The sequence below is a fragment of the Sturnus vulgaris genome, chromosome 3, assembly GCF_052056855.1.
Source record: "Sturnus vulgaris isolate bStuVul1 chromosome 3, bStuVul1.hap1, whole genome shotgun sequence".
Lineage (NCBI taxonomy): Eukaryota > Metazoa > Chordata > Aves > Passeriformes > Sturnidae > Sturnus > Sturnus vulgaris.
Genome location: NC_142245.1, coordinates 86,225,503 through 86,242,828, shown reverse-complemented (window position 1 = coordinate 86,242,828; position 17,326 = coordinate 86,225,503). Strand labels below are relative to the sequence as shown.

Genomic DNA, 17,326 nt, shown 5'->3' with positions numbered 1-17,326 from the left:
CCACAGCTATGTCAAAGCATAATGAGCAGCCTTAGCAATGTAGGTGCAATTAAAATTCATATGCACTTCTGCAGAGTTAATATTAAACAAAACTGAAATGGGTAATTTTAGTATTAAATGTATTAATTTCTTTTAATACATATGCTGTCTCTTCAGTCTTGTGAATCCATTAATACACTCAGGTAGTGTAGTCTACAGAATGCATTGGAGTCTCCATCTGTCGGTTTATTCTCTGATAGTGCTGTGTTACAGTTATGAAAAATATGTGTATGCAACAGGATTGCAGATGTATTTCTAATTCAGTTTTCAAATAAAGTATTTTTTCATTTTACGTAATAAAAGAAAATACAAAAATATATACATGCATACTTGGAGGGGAAAAAATGCCCCTCCCCAATACAAATATAATTTCTCTTAAATTAGAAAGCAAGTTTGGAATGAGTTAGTGCAGAAGCAAATTTTGTTATGACGATTTGTGAAGCTTCACTGAGTTATTGTTATTGATATGGTATGAGTTTAAAGTAAGTTTATGAATGACAATAAAAACATTAGAATTGTTGATTACTGAAGCTTTATGAGGGTGTCCAGCCAAGTTAAATTTTTTATTTTGGTCCTTATAATAATATACTTCAGTTATGCAGGTTAAAAATATTTCTGTGGTTTGGAAACATTAACTTTCTAGAGTCCAAAGATGTACTTTTGGACTGGGAGAGAGGGTTTCCCTTTGAAAGGATATGTGAACCTTGTTATGTGGCTGGGAATATTTGGTTGAGGGGAAGTGACAGCAGAACATAGTTACAGCTGAGGGATTATCCTGCCACTTGAAATAAAAAACAATTCTAATGCCACTGATTAGATTTACATTTGAAAAGTCATTAGATTACCAGTTAATGATTAGGCAAATAAAAAGAAGTATTTTGTTTTTAAATGCTTATTCTATAAAATGTGGGATCTGGTAAATATATCTGTATTAGATAATAGTGCCGTTGTAACAGCTGCAGAATGTTTGGAGTACTGCAGCATATTTTATTTGATCATTAATGTGTCAGCATTGTCTGCTCAAATGGAACTCATCTGTGTATCATCTTTTTAATTTAAGGCATTCTTCAAGCTTGGTCTTTTAAAGGATCATTTATTCAAAAGAAACTGCTTTTAGACTGTAAACTTTATTTTAAAAGTCTAGTTGCTTTCTGTAATCCAAATGAAAGAGAGCTGTATCATATGTTTGTTTCTGCTGGACAGTGTTGGTGAAGTAGAAAATTAAAAGGTTTTGTTTTCATACATGGAATAACATATTGCTGCATTTGTGGTGTGATTCTGCTTTAGGGAGCTGATAAACATTAGTATTTCAGTGATAATGATACACTTCACATCCAGCTAGAGACTAGCTATGTGATCTTTTAAATATTACCTTCTGAATCAGCAGGGGAGTGCAGGCATCTTTACCATAGTATCTATGGTGTTTATAGCAACCACATCCAGATGGTTATTTTTCCCAGTTCCTGAAGGAGGAAACGATATGAGAAGTCTGCACACTTCATCTGTAAAGTCACTGGCTGCCTTTGCTACAGGCATGGTTTCTCTCCAGTCTAGTTATTCCAGGCTTGGAAAGTTAATAAATTAAAAATATGTGAGCAAGCAGTTGGCAGTTCTGTCACAGTTTTGAGGCCTATTTTAGATTAAGGTAATTCAAGCAGTGTTTTAGCCATCCTATAGAAGAACCAATAAAGGTGGAAAAAATTAGAGGTCTTAAACTGGTAAAAGGATGAATTTAGAGAAAACTTCAGATCTATTCTCGTGTCATGTACTTCTACAAGTCTTCAGTTCCTAGTGAGTTCGATTTTATCTTTTGTTGAGATTAAATTTCTTAGCTCTTAAAACAGGACTATGCATCCCAAAATTTTAAAACATTCACATTTAATTCTCATGTTCTTATATGTGCTTCATAGAGCTGCCTAATTTGCTCCTACATCCATTTGAGAGTCTTCCTCTTGTCACTAACTAGATCTTGTCACTAACTGATCCTAAGCCTTTAGCAAGCTAAATGTCTAGCATGATTTCTTTTGCATTTTCAAATATTACCGAAAGCTTCTAGCACTGATTTAGTAAGCTTATGATCCCAATATTGCATTAATGTGTCAGGTAATTATGGCATGAAGTTTCTTTGTTGATTATCATGCTTTGATAAACAAAGAACATCATATTTTAACTGACTTAATAATAGTGAGTTTTCTTACTGAAATTGCTTTTCAGTAAAGAATCAAGTGCTTGAAGTGGGTTTCAGGGGAAATATTTTTTTGTGAGCATTCACATTGGAGGGTTCAGATGCAGTGTAGAATTTCCTCAAGATCAGAGAGATCTATTGCAGATAGTGAGTAGCAAGGATAGTTGTTTTACTCTATTTTTCTGGGCTATTCACTTTTTCTGATGAAATTACTGGGTAATTTGTAATATAGCAAGATTTTACTATATCAGCTACTGACTGAGTCTAGTCCAGTGATTAACATTGTGTTGGAAGCAGCAAACAGCGAGATGTTCCACATCAGATCTGCAGAACTCTTAATAAAACACGCCACATTGCCAAGCTACTGACGGCTGTAAGTTTTTTTTCAGTCTAACTGAAGAAAGAAACTTGTGTAAGTTACCTGGGGTCTTTCCTCCTTCTCTCTTTATGCTATTTCCACAGTTGAAGATCTCAAGTTTCCTTAGTGCTTCTGCCTGAAAAAGCCTTATCCTTACAGTTACTTTGGAGAAACAGGGAAAATTCTGCAAGAAAACTGCTGTAACAATCAATATGTAGTTTCTCATGACATGAAAACTCGTGCCAGGTTATTTGAAGCTGACGTGTTCACTCAAAGCCCAGCTTGTTTGGAAGCAACAGAAGTGCAAATTTTAGCAAGATTAAAAATGTGTTGAATTGCGGGAATAAATAATCAAACTGAGCTGATTGTGTGCTTGATAATATTTCCCATGGGCCAAGAGCAGGATAATAGCATGAGGCAGACTGTTACGTAGAGAAAGAAGTTTTGTATGTTCTGTACAGACAATTAAGATAAAGAGATTTTAAATTGACTAAAAAATAAGTCTCGTGTTGTAAGAGTGCGTTTTATTAGTGGGAGGGGAAGAAAGTCTGTAGTTTGGCCACCAATCTTACATGTTTTGTTGGTAGTTACACAAGAAAATCTTTAATTTGTAGGCAGGAAAAAACAGCTAGACTTTTGCTAGCCATTTTTAAACTCCATCATCCTGCCTGCCCTTTCATCAGCTGCTGAGGAGCTTCCCTTCTTGTTAATTACTCTTCTGCACAGCTGAAGGTAGTGAAATTTCCCAAATCAGCCATGATACTCTTTTTTTTTTTTTTTTTTTTCCTTTCTTTTCTGCATAAGCTGTCTCAACGAGTTCTCTGTTCAGGAACAGATTAAACCACGAACTCCTTTTTTATTTCTAGCATGAGTAGAATTTTTGTTCTTCCTTGATTAATTGGATGTGTTCAATTTAGAATTATTTAGTGATTTTAAAAAGAATATGTTACATAAGTATTCTACTTGTGTGTGAGATAGCTCTCAAAGCCTCATAATAGTTTTCTGAAATAAAATTTAACCTGTGTAGATAATTTAGGTAAAGTTTCTCCTTGGAGCATAGAGAAGCACTTAAGGTAAGCTCCATGCTATTCTTCATGCAGCAGGTTGGAGCAGGCTCTGTGTACACTCCATGTGCTTTGTACCTGTATTCCACTGAAAGGAAGCACAGAAAAGGAGGAGATGAGATGCATTTGGGTCATTCAGGGTGAGCAATCAGGGGCATGGCTGGGACATGGCCAGTGTGTGAACTGGGGAGACTGTGTGCCCAAAGATAAACAAGAGCTGCAGAGTGAACTGAGGAATATTGTTCACAAGCTATCAAAGAGTATAAGGAATAATACTTCATTTAGTAAATGCATTTGCTTTGCACTGTTTAGACCACAGAAGGTGGACTGAGCTGTATGAATGACTTCTTGAATTTCAGAGCAACTAGGACTGTTTAGTTTTTTTCAAGGTGTATCTGTTTATGTACTTCTGCAGTAGAAATTCAAATTAAAAAGGCATCACTAGATATGATGCTATGAGGCTCCCAGAGTAAAGAAGAAAATTGGTGTGCCTAAATGTTCAGATTTTTGTAGCGTTCAATTTTTTATGTAGTCTAATTTTTAAATAAAGAAAATGTGGTGTGCAACTGTGCTAACAACCCAGGAGTTACTTGGAAAACTGTCCATAGAAAACTTGGTAAGTATTTCTAATATCTAAAATTAGAAAGTTCAGCTAAGTCCATGACATTGAATGCTTTGGAAGTGTTTGGGTTCACCGCTGTGTAGCTTTCTCCACTGTTTAGTTCAGAGGTTTCACATAAATTGAATACTGTCATGAAAATATTGTGATGGTTTCACTGTAAAATACTGCGTGATGAGGACCATCTAAGTTATGAAAGTAAACTCCTTGAAGACAAGATTGTGTCATACTGGGACAGTAGGATATAAAGAACAAACTACTTTTTTTTCACTAAGTATTTGTGCATTTGCAAACTAATTTCAACACTCAAAGATTTTTTCATTCTACTGAACATATCAGGATGATGAATGGTTCTGAAGGACTGCAGTAGTTACACTTGATTAACTGAAGTTCGATATGACACTGTGAGTTTGTTTTGTTATATTGCATTTTGAATTTGAAACTGGCTCTTGTTTTTGTATAAAATTATTTTAAGTGACAGGAATGGGTCAGTTGGAGGTTATTTTTCAATGGTAGTATATCAAATGCTGTTTTTCTTCCCCAAAATGAAGACTAACTTGGCAGTAACAGTGAGCTGCTGCCTCTCAGTCAGCTGGTACCAGGCAGCACCAGATGGCCTGTATTACAGAGGTGCAGACATCGGTTTATTTGCATTTAAAATGTACTGGAGAACCCCTCAAAAGTGGGGGCAAGTAATACTAGCATCTTTTCCCCTTCGTACAGGAAAAAACAATATGTCAAATACTCATTTAACCAAATAGGAAGAACTTTAATAGCTTGCTAGGATGGTGTGTTTGTTTTCCCCCAAAGACACCTAAAACTCAAAAAAATCAACCTGCCTGGACAATAGAGGCAAGAGGAACTATCAGTCCCCCTTATTTCTCTGGGATGTAATTTGCTTATCCAAAGTATTACAAGTTATCATCCTAACAATTTTGTACGAGGAGAAATTAGTTGGAGCAAATAGTGCTTTAGTGTTCTTCACTTCTTTAAAACTAGGTAACCCTGTAAGAATGCATTGAAGAAATGAAAGCCTGTAGAATATTTGGTGTCCACCAGTTTGGTGAAAATGATCTGTTTAAGTGTTTACTTTTAGCTTGTAGGAATAAGTGGATTCACAAATATTGACCTGAATGATAATTTAAATGCAGAATCCCGTTATCAACATTAGAAATGTTTTCTTTATTTCAATCCTGTATTTTTGATAATTTGCTAAATTACTTGAACAGTTGATAACATTTCCCTAGATGCCTTAGCATTGTTTGCCTGAGTGATTTCTTTTTAAAATATTTTTTTCTTTTGCTTTTTACATAAAATGAAATATTATTTGTAATAAAATACCAATCATTTATATCATGGCAACAGAAAAATAGAAACCTGTTTTGCTCTCTGGTTGAATACATACCTTATTTATACTCTTAGTCCTTGTGTTCATAAATTCAGACTAAGCAGATAAGAATTAAAGCTCAGGATTTAGGAGTATGTGATAAGACATAGGGCAGCCTGTTTCCCTGCCTCCTACCCCCCACAAAAAGAGTGAAGAGTTTTAAGGCTTCTGCTTCTCTCAGCCTGCATTTTACAGTCTATGGACCTCTCCCAGCCTGGTTTTACATTTCTAATCATACCTTCTCAGTCTTACGGAAGAGATCAGGTTATTTTGGGTTCTTTGGTTGTTTTTAATGCTGACCTGGAGGAAAGCAAATCAAATTGGATTCTTCCCGAAACTGTGCTATTCATTCCTTTTGCTGGTAACAAAGGACGACTTCTGTTTGAGGATTGCCATGAAAAATAGCCTACTTAATGAAATTAAGCTGTCATGGCTCTTATTACATATTTGCAGTTGTAGACAAAGAAATTAAGAAATAGATATTGCAGGTAGAAGCAATGAAAGACACCCCTTTTTGTCAGGAAAAAAAAGTTTTTATCTTTTTAATGTTGGAAAAGGAGTCAGTGTTCAGGAAGGGGGGTATCACTTTTTTTTCTTCAGCCCAGTGTATGATTGCTGTGTCAGCTTGATCCTCTCAGCTCTGGTCTGCAGCGGAACAGTATTTTAATGCAATTTTTAAAAATTCTATATGAGTAGAATCTAAAAAAAATGAGAAAAAGCTTGAATAGGGGCTGCTTTAGTTAAATTTGCCCTTGTTTAACTTGCCAAACTGTTTTTAACAGAATGCTGTTTCAAGTTTGTTTAGTTTTAATTGATCCTCTGTTATACTTTTACTCCATGCAGGTTCAAAACAGAATTCTGCCTTGGTTTCAGTGGATAATACTAATTATCAGATGGCATTTTCAGCTTGTCATAAGCTTAATCTTTTTTCCAGGTGACTTTGAGACAATTGAGACGACATTACATATGCTTATTTGTCTATTGAACAAAATTAAGTGGACACATTTAAACAAGCATGTACTAAAACAGCCTTCTTCATAGGTGGATGCTGTCTTTAGAAAAAAGACATTCTGATAATTTTGAAACCACAAGACCATGCATGATTAAAACTGTAAATATACAGTCTCATCTAAAAAGTTTATAAAAATTACAGTACTAGTTAGGCAATTGTGTACAGTCATTCAGATGTGCAGGAACAAAATGCACAAAGCATTTACCTAAGTGGTGCTGAAACATGGAACTGAATGTAAAGGAGGATAAGGATTGGATAAGATGAAACTGATAAGAGGAAAAAGAATTTAATTTAAATAATGTCACTCAAAATAATAATCTTATCTTGTTTTGAATAATAGAGTTCCTTTGTTTTCATAAAATAATGCAAGTACTGGAGCATGGGCAAAGCAATCAAGTGCATTTGTATGTTCTGTTTCGCTTTACCATGCTTAAGCTAGAACGTGCTTAATCTCACTCCGGTGTGCGACTGTCAAATAGGGCAATAGCATAGAGGAAAATCCTGTCAGCTGTGCAAATCTCACTGAAAAGATACTGACTTATTTTTCATTAAAAATTATTTTAGATATCACCAGCAAAATTAAATCTCCAACATGAGCTTAAGCTTTAAATGGATGATGATGATAATAATAATAACAGGAATAATATTAATGTACCATAAGATGTATCAGCAATCTTCCGGTGTCATGCAACAACTTACTGTGTCTTCCATTTTAAATTTGTAGTTGACATAGGTATTGATTGTGTGCCTTTTTGCTAAAAAGAATATTTCTTTGGATTGTTGAATTTATTGCATTTTGATAGTTGTTTTTGACACTAGAACAGTTGCTTGGAACCTTTTCTGACTCTGGCATTCATGCTGTTGCACAATTATGTCTTCACGAAGTTAACTCAAAGATAGTTGGAAAATAGCACTGTAATTGTGGTAAAGGTAGAAGCAAGAGAAAGAAGCAGGGTCTTTCAACATAATTTGAAGGAAATTGACACATTTCTCACTCTAATAATTTTTTAAGATTATAATTATGATGCAAAATTAATTTATCAATTACCTAGTTGTTCAAATAACTGGCAGCTCTTTAATGCTAATTTCCTTACATATATCAGTCAGAAATGTTAACCTGTCTGCAATGAATTGCCTCTTGGCTCTCCTGAAAAAAATAATTGCAACTGGATGAGCTTGTGTTCCAGTTTTACTTGAAATTTTTTCTTTATAAAATTGGTACTTGCAGTTAGAAGAAAAGGAGGCAGTTCTGAGGTTGGTCCCCAGGCATGCCACTGTACTGTTGCAAAATAAATCTGTCCTGGCTCTCTGCTCAGCAAGTATTGTCTCTCATCTTGAGAATATTGTACTTCATGTCAGAGTAAGGTACTGCGGGCTCGTCTCTTGGCAGAAAGTGTATTTTACACTGTGTAGTAACATGGATGACTTCTGCACAAGAGAACATACAGATTTTTTTGTCTTACCTATTTAACCCTCAGTTTACACTCTAAGTAGATATAAGTGGGTTTTTTTCCCCTTGGTTTAAAAGTGGTTTATTTTAGTGTAAATGAAACAGGTTGGGCTGAATCTTAGCATAAATGTTGAAGTGGATGACTGAACAAACGAATCAGAGGCCTTGTAATATCGATCTGAAGGGCTAGTTTTAAAACTTTGGCATCTTTGAAGCTGTGAAGGCTTTGAAACTGTGAAGATAAAAGCTGTAAAAGGCTTTTACATATTGTAAGGATGGCTTAAATACTCTATTTCAGAATACACAGAAATTTCATATAGGTTCACATTTATTTAAACTGGAGGATTAGAAGTAGAAAAGCTTGACTTATTTCCAGTTGAGATGGAGGCTGCAGTGCTTATTGATAGTTCATGTTAGAGATTATGATGGTATGAAGGATGAAGACAAAGAAAATGGAGCTTGTCCAAGTAAAGCAAAATCCATTTTGGTATTGTATATGATAGGTTAAAATTACTTAGCTTTTAAGTAATTGTTTCAAAGTGATTAACTTTGAAATGAGAACAAAACTGAGGAAAAAATATCCTGACTGGCAGAAGAAACTAATGTAGCTAATGATGCATAAGTATTTATTAAGCATTTCTCCCTCTCACTAAGTTCTGCATTTGTGAAACAGAATTACGTATACGTACTTGAGGATGATAAAGGACTCATCAGCTCTTTTCTACATTCTCTAGTAGTTAAAGAAGGCAACAAGCTGATACAGAAGTAAGAAAAATTAACCTGTGGGGCTATTTCAATCTGATTAGCTGTCACTGAGAGGATTGAGTATCTGTGGAGCTAATTGAGAGGCTTTTTCAAATGCATCTCTAGAGAAACAGTATCCTTAGACTTCATAAACTGTTTGTATTATACTTTTTGTGATAATGACAGAAATAATACCAGCACAGAGTATGAGTCTAACACTGAGTAAAATGTCCTAACACAGAGGTTGTTTATATGAAACACTATTAAGTGTGATGCTGTAAGACTGACTAAAACATAAAGACTGCAAGAATCAGATGAACAACAACAGGGAGGCAAAGTGGAGAAATCTAATTAGTAAAACGAGAGCCAGTGATCTGCTTCTACTACATCAAAGGAAAGTAGTCAAGTGTGTCAAAGGAAAAGATTCTCTCCCAGGAATACCAGGCAAGTAAGGGGTGATTGCATAATTGGATATAGGACTTTTTGTGGGATGCAGAGAGAAAAGAATTTGGGGATGGGACAGAGAGTATTGTACGCAGCTTATTTTGGGATATTTAGGTGACAGAGACCAAACCAGGGGAATACAGAAATCAAGATGAATTGGGGTGTAACAAGCATGAGGAAGCAGGGGAAAAATGGATAAAAAGGGGCAGTCTCATACGTGCTGGTAGTTGTGCAGGTTGCTGGGGGGTTGTAGGATTTTCTGAGCCTTCATTTGATCTCTGCAGGCTACTCTGTATTCTTGGCAAATGCTGTTTGCAACTATTGAGCGTGAGTGCATTGTCTCTGCCTTGCCTGTGTGTGAACAAACAATTGCAAACTTCAAGTTCAGCCACCAGAGACGTGTAGTAAGAGGCTGGTCTGGCCACTGGACAGAGGCTGCAGGCCCTGAGGAATTTGAGGGTCAGCATCTGCAGAGGCCAGTATCTAGAAGCCAGCTATTTGCATAGGCAGCGTGTGTAGCACCAGCTGCTGGAGATAGACATACTGTGATCACACTCATTTGTGTTAACAGGTAGCACATTTCATGTTGTATTAACCGGTGAGTAAGAAACAAGCACCTGGAAAGTTCTAAGGTATGAGCTGATTGCTGGCTAAGGGTGTAGGGTCTTGATATTGAATGAACTTTCACATAAAAAGCATTTTTCAGAAAAAAATTTTATAGTTAAGGAAAAGAATGAGAAGCATACCTTCATGAATAGAGCTGGAAAGCATTTCTTTTATTGTTTTTTTACTATGAGCTCAGTCAGGTGCCGTGCCTGGAACAGCTTGTTCTTTCTGGAAATATATGAAAAAGGAATTACAAATAAATGTTCTTTAGTTCTGATTGGGTACAATGATGTTGTATTATGTATTACTTGAAAGGTTTTTGAAAGTAAAGTTATAAAAGAAAATAGTTTAATGAGAAACTGGAACTAATATAGATGCATTATTGTAATCTTGCTGAGTCTAATGAGCTCAATAGAAATCAAATAGAAATGTGTAAGCTGAGTACGTATAACCAGAATGTGTGATTTGAAAACTGAAGGTGTATTTAAAATAGCTTACAAAAATACAAACTATGTTTATTGCATTTCACAGCTTGCAAACTGAGATGCATTAAAACATTTTGACCCTAACCTAATTTATAGATCTCATAACAGGACACTGGATTAGCTGTAAGATGGATTTGTCTAGGTTTTCTGCTTCATAGTGAGTTCTATAAGATGCAAGCCCCAGGTTTTATTGGATTAAAAGCAGAATTCTTCCATTTTATCTAAATCAAGTTCCATGACAAGATAATACAAAACAGGAAAAGGGTTGATAAACAGCTTTTCCTCTGCCTTTTGTGTCCTTGTAAACAGATCCTTGCTTTTGGGCTTAAATGCTGTAGTTTCAAAGATTTACAGCTTCAGGAAACTCTGCTCAAGCCTTTGCCCCCAGAATCTTTGGAAAACTTGAATACCTCTGTACTCAGACTGTGTGCCTCTCCTGATCTGCAGTCTTGCCATCCCTAGCTCAGCTTCAAGTTACTGCATCTCGTTGTGTCTATTACCTAGCAATCATCTTGCTATCTTTTGATGCTTTTTCCAAGTATCAAATTTAGGAAAAAGGGCTTTTCCTCTTTTTTTTCAGGCCTTATTCAGAACTTTTTCACTCTTAAGAACCTAATATATTTGAATCTGAATGCATAGAACTATTATTTCAAATGTGGTTGTTATTATATAGATTTAAGGCATTAATATAAGAATAAGGATTTATCTCTGATACTTTGCTGTAGTCTCAGCAGTAAGTATAAAAAGAAAGACATCTTAATTTTAGGAAGTTGTACTTCTACATGGTTCTTACGTTGTTTTCAGCAAGGTAAAAGGGCATCAGACTGATGCTTTAGAAAGGAGCTAAACTCAGCTAAGTATAAGACAAAAGGTTTTAAGCCTTCTTGGAATACATTGACTAAAGTAAATGAGATCTGAGCCAACATTATAAATTCAGTTAAAATACAATGTTGGTATTACTTGGTGAATAAGTAAGAACAAAGGAATAGTCTTAATCCATTTTCACAGGAATGATTAGTGTGTTAGCCTAGACCCAGATAAAATCATATTAATGGAATAAGATTATGGTGCAGGGTCTGTTTTTTCTGCCATGAAGTTTTTAATTCATATGACTAAAGATATAATGCATTTTACATAATCTTGCTCAAGTATCTTGCTCTAACTGTGAAATCTAATGAAATCCACATATCTAGGATTTTTAAAGTGAAGATGTAGATCAAGGACTACTTCAAAAAGTTTTCCTTTGGGTATGTGTTTTGACTGAAGGACCTTCATGTGTACAGAATCATATTTAGCAACAGGCAATTTGTTTTTTGTTGTTTGCTTAATGTGAATGCCTTAAATAGGCTTATCCAGGTGAGTGTGAGTAGTTCAGTGTCTGTGAGTGATTCACTGAAATAATCACAATAGACTCTTAAATAATAAATTTTCCCCTTGGCTTGGCTATTTGGTCCAAGGTAATTTAGTTTCATAAATAAGAATGGTGGCTTTTTTGTTGTTGTTGACATGCAGGGTTTTTCTCTTGATTAGAAATGCATCACAGTTTGATTGTGGAGTTGCTGTAGTCTATACAACTTCACAATGATACCACCATAGTTTTACTTGTGTTTCAATATAGTACTTTGATTTTCTGACTTTTTTTGCTAGTTAAGCAAAACAGAAGTTCTTCACTTGCTAAAAGTATCCTCAGTTCTGAAGAGTTAGTCCAATTTCTAAATTTCTTCATCTTTAGTTGCAAGTCTGAAAAAACAAGTGCTGGTTTTTTATAGGAGGGTTAAACAAAATAACACATTTCATCTTTAATGCCATTTAAATTAAATATTATGAAAATATTAGTTTTTGTTTATTTTCAGGTCAGGTATGAAAGCTATAAAAATATTCTTTAAAAATTCTAGGATGTGGCTACGTGAGTAATGCTGTAAATGGATACGGACTAAACTTCTTAGAGCATAAGTGTCAGGAAAAATCATATTTATTGCAAGATATAGTAAATTACTAACATTATTTTCTCATATGGCAATTCTCAAATGTTTATGCTCTCCTGCAAGTTTTATTGCAAGCAGGTAATGAAGAGTGAAGGAATCCAATTGCTTTATGCACAAGGCATAGAATTCCTGTATATTAAGAGCAAAGGAGAGCTTTTGTTCACTAACTGTAGAGGCATATATGGACTGTAGTGAGTAAACTGGAAATTGCTTTTAAGTAAGTTAGAAGTGCTTTTCACAAAATTATTTTATGTATCTTCAGATTTCATAATGCTTCTTGTAGTTAAGGTAGGGAATATGAGTTAGAAATGCATTGGTAATGAGATGTGTTTTAAACAGACTGAGTTCTAGATCCATACAAATTTTTCAGTGAAGTGGAAAATTGAGGAAAAAGTGTGAATGAAAATGGGAGCAGATAAGTGGACTGGACAGCTGATGAATCAGATTTTTGACAGCACCTGATATCTCGCTTGAGAGCAGGAGAGATTTTTAGATTAGTAACTTATGACTTCTCTGAATGTGTTTTTCTACTTTAGACCAGTTAATCATGTGTCTCATGTTCTGCACTATGTATGCTACCCCTTTAAATGCTCTCACAGTGTAGATGAGAATAAGGTCAACAATAATCTTAAATGCTGGTATTGAAATCTGATAAATTATTTACAGTATCATCTTGCAGTAGTGAATCTGGCAAAAATGAGCTTGTTTTTAAAGTATTTGGTGTAGTTTACATTTTTACTGAGTGTCATATCTTTTAGAACTGTTAAACACTTAAAATCTGTACATATGGCGGTAACACGCATAAGGTTACAGAAGCAGAAGATGGAAACTTGAATCTCTCATTTATAAAGAAAAATAATCACAGTATTTTCACTGTGGGTTGGCACTTTTGAGCCAGGCCTTACCAAAAAGGTTTGTTCACAACTGTCAATTCCAGTGCAAAATGCCCTGAGTTGCTTGTCAGAGGAGAGTATTCTGAGGAATGTGCAGAGAAGTAGCCCATACATTAAGACCACAGGCCCTGGAATGTATGATCATATTAAACAATATTCTGAAAGGATACCAGTGTCTTCAGTCATTTAACAAACTTGTACTATTTTCCTATTTGACTACAATAATAATTAAAAAGAGGCAAACTTTTGGGTTTGACTGGAGAGCAATGTATTTGATGCTAGATCTAAATAGTCTTAGTTTTATTATCCAGAGTGTAACATTTAGCAGAAGCCTTCTGTTCTGTCAACCAAGCAAGCTGGTCTAAAGCTTTCTACTTCGCTTTTGTATTTCCCTGCCCATCTTATGCACCTAATAACCATATGTGTTCGGGCACAGTGCTGAAGGTTGGGAATGGATAAGCTTGTTTTGCAGAAGGGGAGCATCAGTTGTAACACCTATAGACCTCATAGCATCCTCTTACATATGTGAATTGAATTGGTGTGTGACAGTCAGTCATGGTGGTACTGACCCTCCTTTTTGTCTTGCCCATATGTATTATAACTATATCCCCTATAGGCAGCATCCTATGTGCTATAGTATAATCTTTTACAGAGGAAGGAAGAGAACTGACTTGGCAATACTCTCTTTTTTTTTTCTGAGGCAGAATGAATCACTCATTTAATGCTTATCTCCAAAAATAGCTGGCTGAAGAAAATTTGATGAAATACCCCTCTGATAGACTGGACTTCTACAGTATGTGACTTATGCTTCAGGTTACTCAATTTTCTCCACAATCCCATCTCCTGCAGACTTGCAGTCCAAGTTTCTGTGAGAAAGCATTCTGCCCATTCCAGGGATTTTGGGTTTACCTTTGGATGAGTCAACTGCAAAACTGTAATACTCAGATTCAGATCTTCCAGGCTTGTGTATGCTGAGCTTCAGTGGGAAAACTGAATTTGGGAATTCACTGTAGTTTGTTGGATGAGGTTTGTGTACACATTGATTCACTTGGCTCACGTGCTATTTGCATCTGTTTGACAAAGTCTACAGAGTGCCTGAAAAAGGGAAGAGAAGGTGGTTGTGAAGAAAATCTACCAGTAGAGAAGCACTGCTAACTCTTAAGGGTGTATGTATGTCTGTGTGTGTGTGCAGTCCTTGAATACACTTAACAACGTGCTTGGAGGTTGGCTTGCTTAAATTAGCAGAACAAGAAATATAATTGTACAAGGCTAGTAAAACTAAAATGATGCAGTTATCAAAGTATCACCACTCAGCAATAGCTAAAACACTGGTGTATTATCAACAGTGTTGTGGCCACAAATCCAAAGTATAGCATTGTATCGACTGCTGTGAAGATTGTGAACTCCATCCCAGCCAGACCTTTACAGGCAATTAGTTTGAAAAATATACCGTATAAAGTGCCTATCAGTTCCCTTGTCTGTGTCAAAGAAACATCTTTATTCACTAATAATTTGCTTTAGAGTAACATATAAGAAAGAGAAGCAAGTCAGTAAAATCAACTCTAGAACTTAAGGTGTGAATAGAATAGTTAACACTGTTACTTGCTGATTTATTTGGTTTCATTTAACTCAAGAAAAGTATTTTGCATAAATTAGCTTGAACAAGAATGGTGTAACTAGTATATTGAGGGCAGTATATTGTGAGAGCTCAATAACGGCCAGTATTGATTTCTGTAAAATGGAGCTTTCTTTTTTAATTTGAGATCTAGCAGAGACTTTTCTTTTTTCTGACCTAACCTGGTGTTCTTACCCATTTATTAAAACTTAAACCTCAGATAACTTCTGTTGTTGCACAAAATTAGTAAAGAAAGAATGAAGGAGGGTGCCACAGTAATGCAACATTAAATGCAGGGTGCTGAGTTAAAAGTTGCTTTTTCATGATGGAATGGAAAACTTTCTCATTCTGTGTAAATTGGGAAGTTTTTGACAATGGTGTTCTTTTCATCTTTCAGGTTGTAGACAGAACTACAACAGAGTAAACCTCAAAACTTTGGTACAAATTTTCATAGCTTTTCCATCAAAACCTGACTGACAGACCAGAAATTACCTTAAAATCTTAGGGCTGATATTGGATAAATGAACAGGATTGATAAGTGACTAACCCTGCCATTTTCTAATGGTAGGAAAAGGAGCAAGATTAATTAAATCACAGACAGTATCTCTATGAATTACAAGAAGACTGGCTGATGCAGCTTCCACTAATAAAGGCATCATTTCAGTGTGAGATTAAAGTTGGGTTTGTGCACTTGGTTGCATTAAAAACAGGTAAGTTAGAGGTGACCTGGTCTTCTCCACTGTTGCCTGCTTTTGGATTTTGTTTGTGATGGTTTATTAGCACAGAACATTACAGTTAGCCAAGGTGCACTGTGAAGGTATATGGAGATTACCAGCATATAAATTTCTATCCAGTAATTTGAAGCCAATTCACTTACAGTGACAGTGTGTGGGAAATTAAATGAAGGTCCAAATACTCATTTCTGCATTTCCATGTTAATGAAATAGGAATGAGATACTACTTCTTATGTGTAGACATAATTTCTCAGTGGTTTGTTTTGGTAGAGGTGAAGTTATGAGGAGTTGGTAAATATTTTTAAATATTTGCTTTTTAGATACTGAAAGATGATTTATCTTGTTCTGTAAGGACTACTTACAGATGTGGTATTAGCACCATACCGTCACATTATTATTTTGTAGATGTACAGCAGACAAGATTAAGACATTGCTTGATTTGGGTATAAAATTGGAAGTCATTCATCACTGGTTACTAAGAATTAAATGAGAGCAAGAGCTTGAAGAGGAGATTGTTTCCCTGATGGCATCTTTATCAGTTATCAACTCCATCAAAAAACTTTACTGAAGTAAAGAAAGACATCCTGTGATGCTCCACCTTTGTATGCCAAGCCTGTCATTACACTGTTAAAAGTTGTTGGTTTGGTCAAGCATGGCTTCCTCTTGATGAAGCCATGCTGATTCCTCCCATTAGCATTCTTGTCTTTCATGTGCCTGGAGCTGGCTTCCAGGTTAGTTGTTGAATCACCTTCCTAGGTATTGAGGTGAGACTGAGCAGCCAGTTGTTCCCTGGACCTTGCTTCTTGCTCCTGAAGAAAGGACTGACAGAAGATCATAAGAGGAGTGGAAGGTTAAAAGGACAGCATTGGAAAATAAAACAATGAAGGAGTATTGTATCCCAGTTACTTGTCATCTACAGGACTGCAAACATTTATAGTGCCCATATTGGATCTGGGTAATGAGTGTGTCCCTGCTCCTGAAAAGATGTGCTTTATAGGTGAAAATATTTGTAAGTTGCAAGGTTAATTCTTTATTTACCTCCTTAATTTGGCCAAAGTATCTAATACCTGCTGAACAAGAGTTAATTTAAATTGTGTTTTGTGGCTCTTTTCATAACAAGGTCTCAAGGGTTTTTAGGTAAAACATTCCAAATTGTGCTAGAAAATAAGCTCATCATGTGGAGGATGTGAAAGAATCAACTCCCTGGAAGCTTGTTCTGGCTTCACTTTCTTTCAGTGATATTTGCAAACAAACTGTTTTCAATAATCTCAGAATAATGGAAGGCAGCAGACATTGCTTGCTTTCAGTAGGTCTCTAACATGAGAAGAACCCTGAAGGATAATGTAATGGCCATTAGTGACAACTGTGAAAAATGGCCATGTAAGGCCTGCATATCAAAGATGTCTTGATGTTCTGCTGTTTGCAAGGACAGTATTTCAGAAGAATGTCCTAGCAGCATAAAAATGATTTTGAATGAGAAGCTGTTAATACATGACCTGAAGTAAATATATCTAGAAATTGCTATAACCATGTACTTAGTTCACTAAACTCACATATATTACTAAGACAATCTTGAATGTAATAAAAAATAGTAGCCCCAGTAACCTTGAAGGCTCCACCTGGAAATAAATGCACAAAATTGTGTACCTGTTCCTTCTACTTGCCTTTTCCATATCAGATTCTTAATGCTATTTTTAGTTTACTTA

General features: G+C 35.5%; 1 protein-coding gene across 5 annotated transcripts in view; it reads left to right on the top strand.

Moving 5' to 3' along the window:
• Positions 1-17,326, top strand: part of SMAP1 (small ArfGAP 1) — a 90,379-nt gene that overhangs the window by 48,525 nt on the left and 24,528 nt on the right. The gene's annotated exons all lie outside the window — the stretch shown is intronic.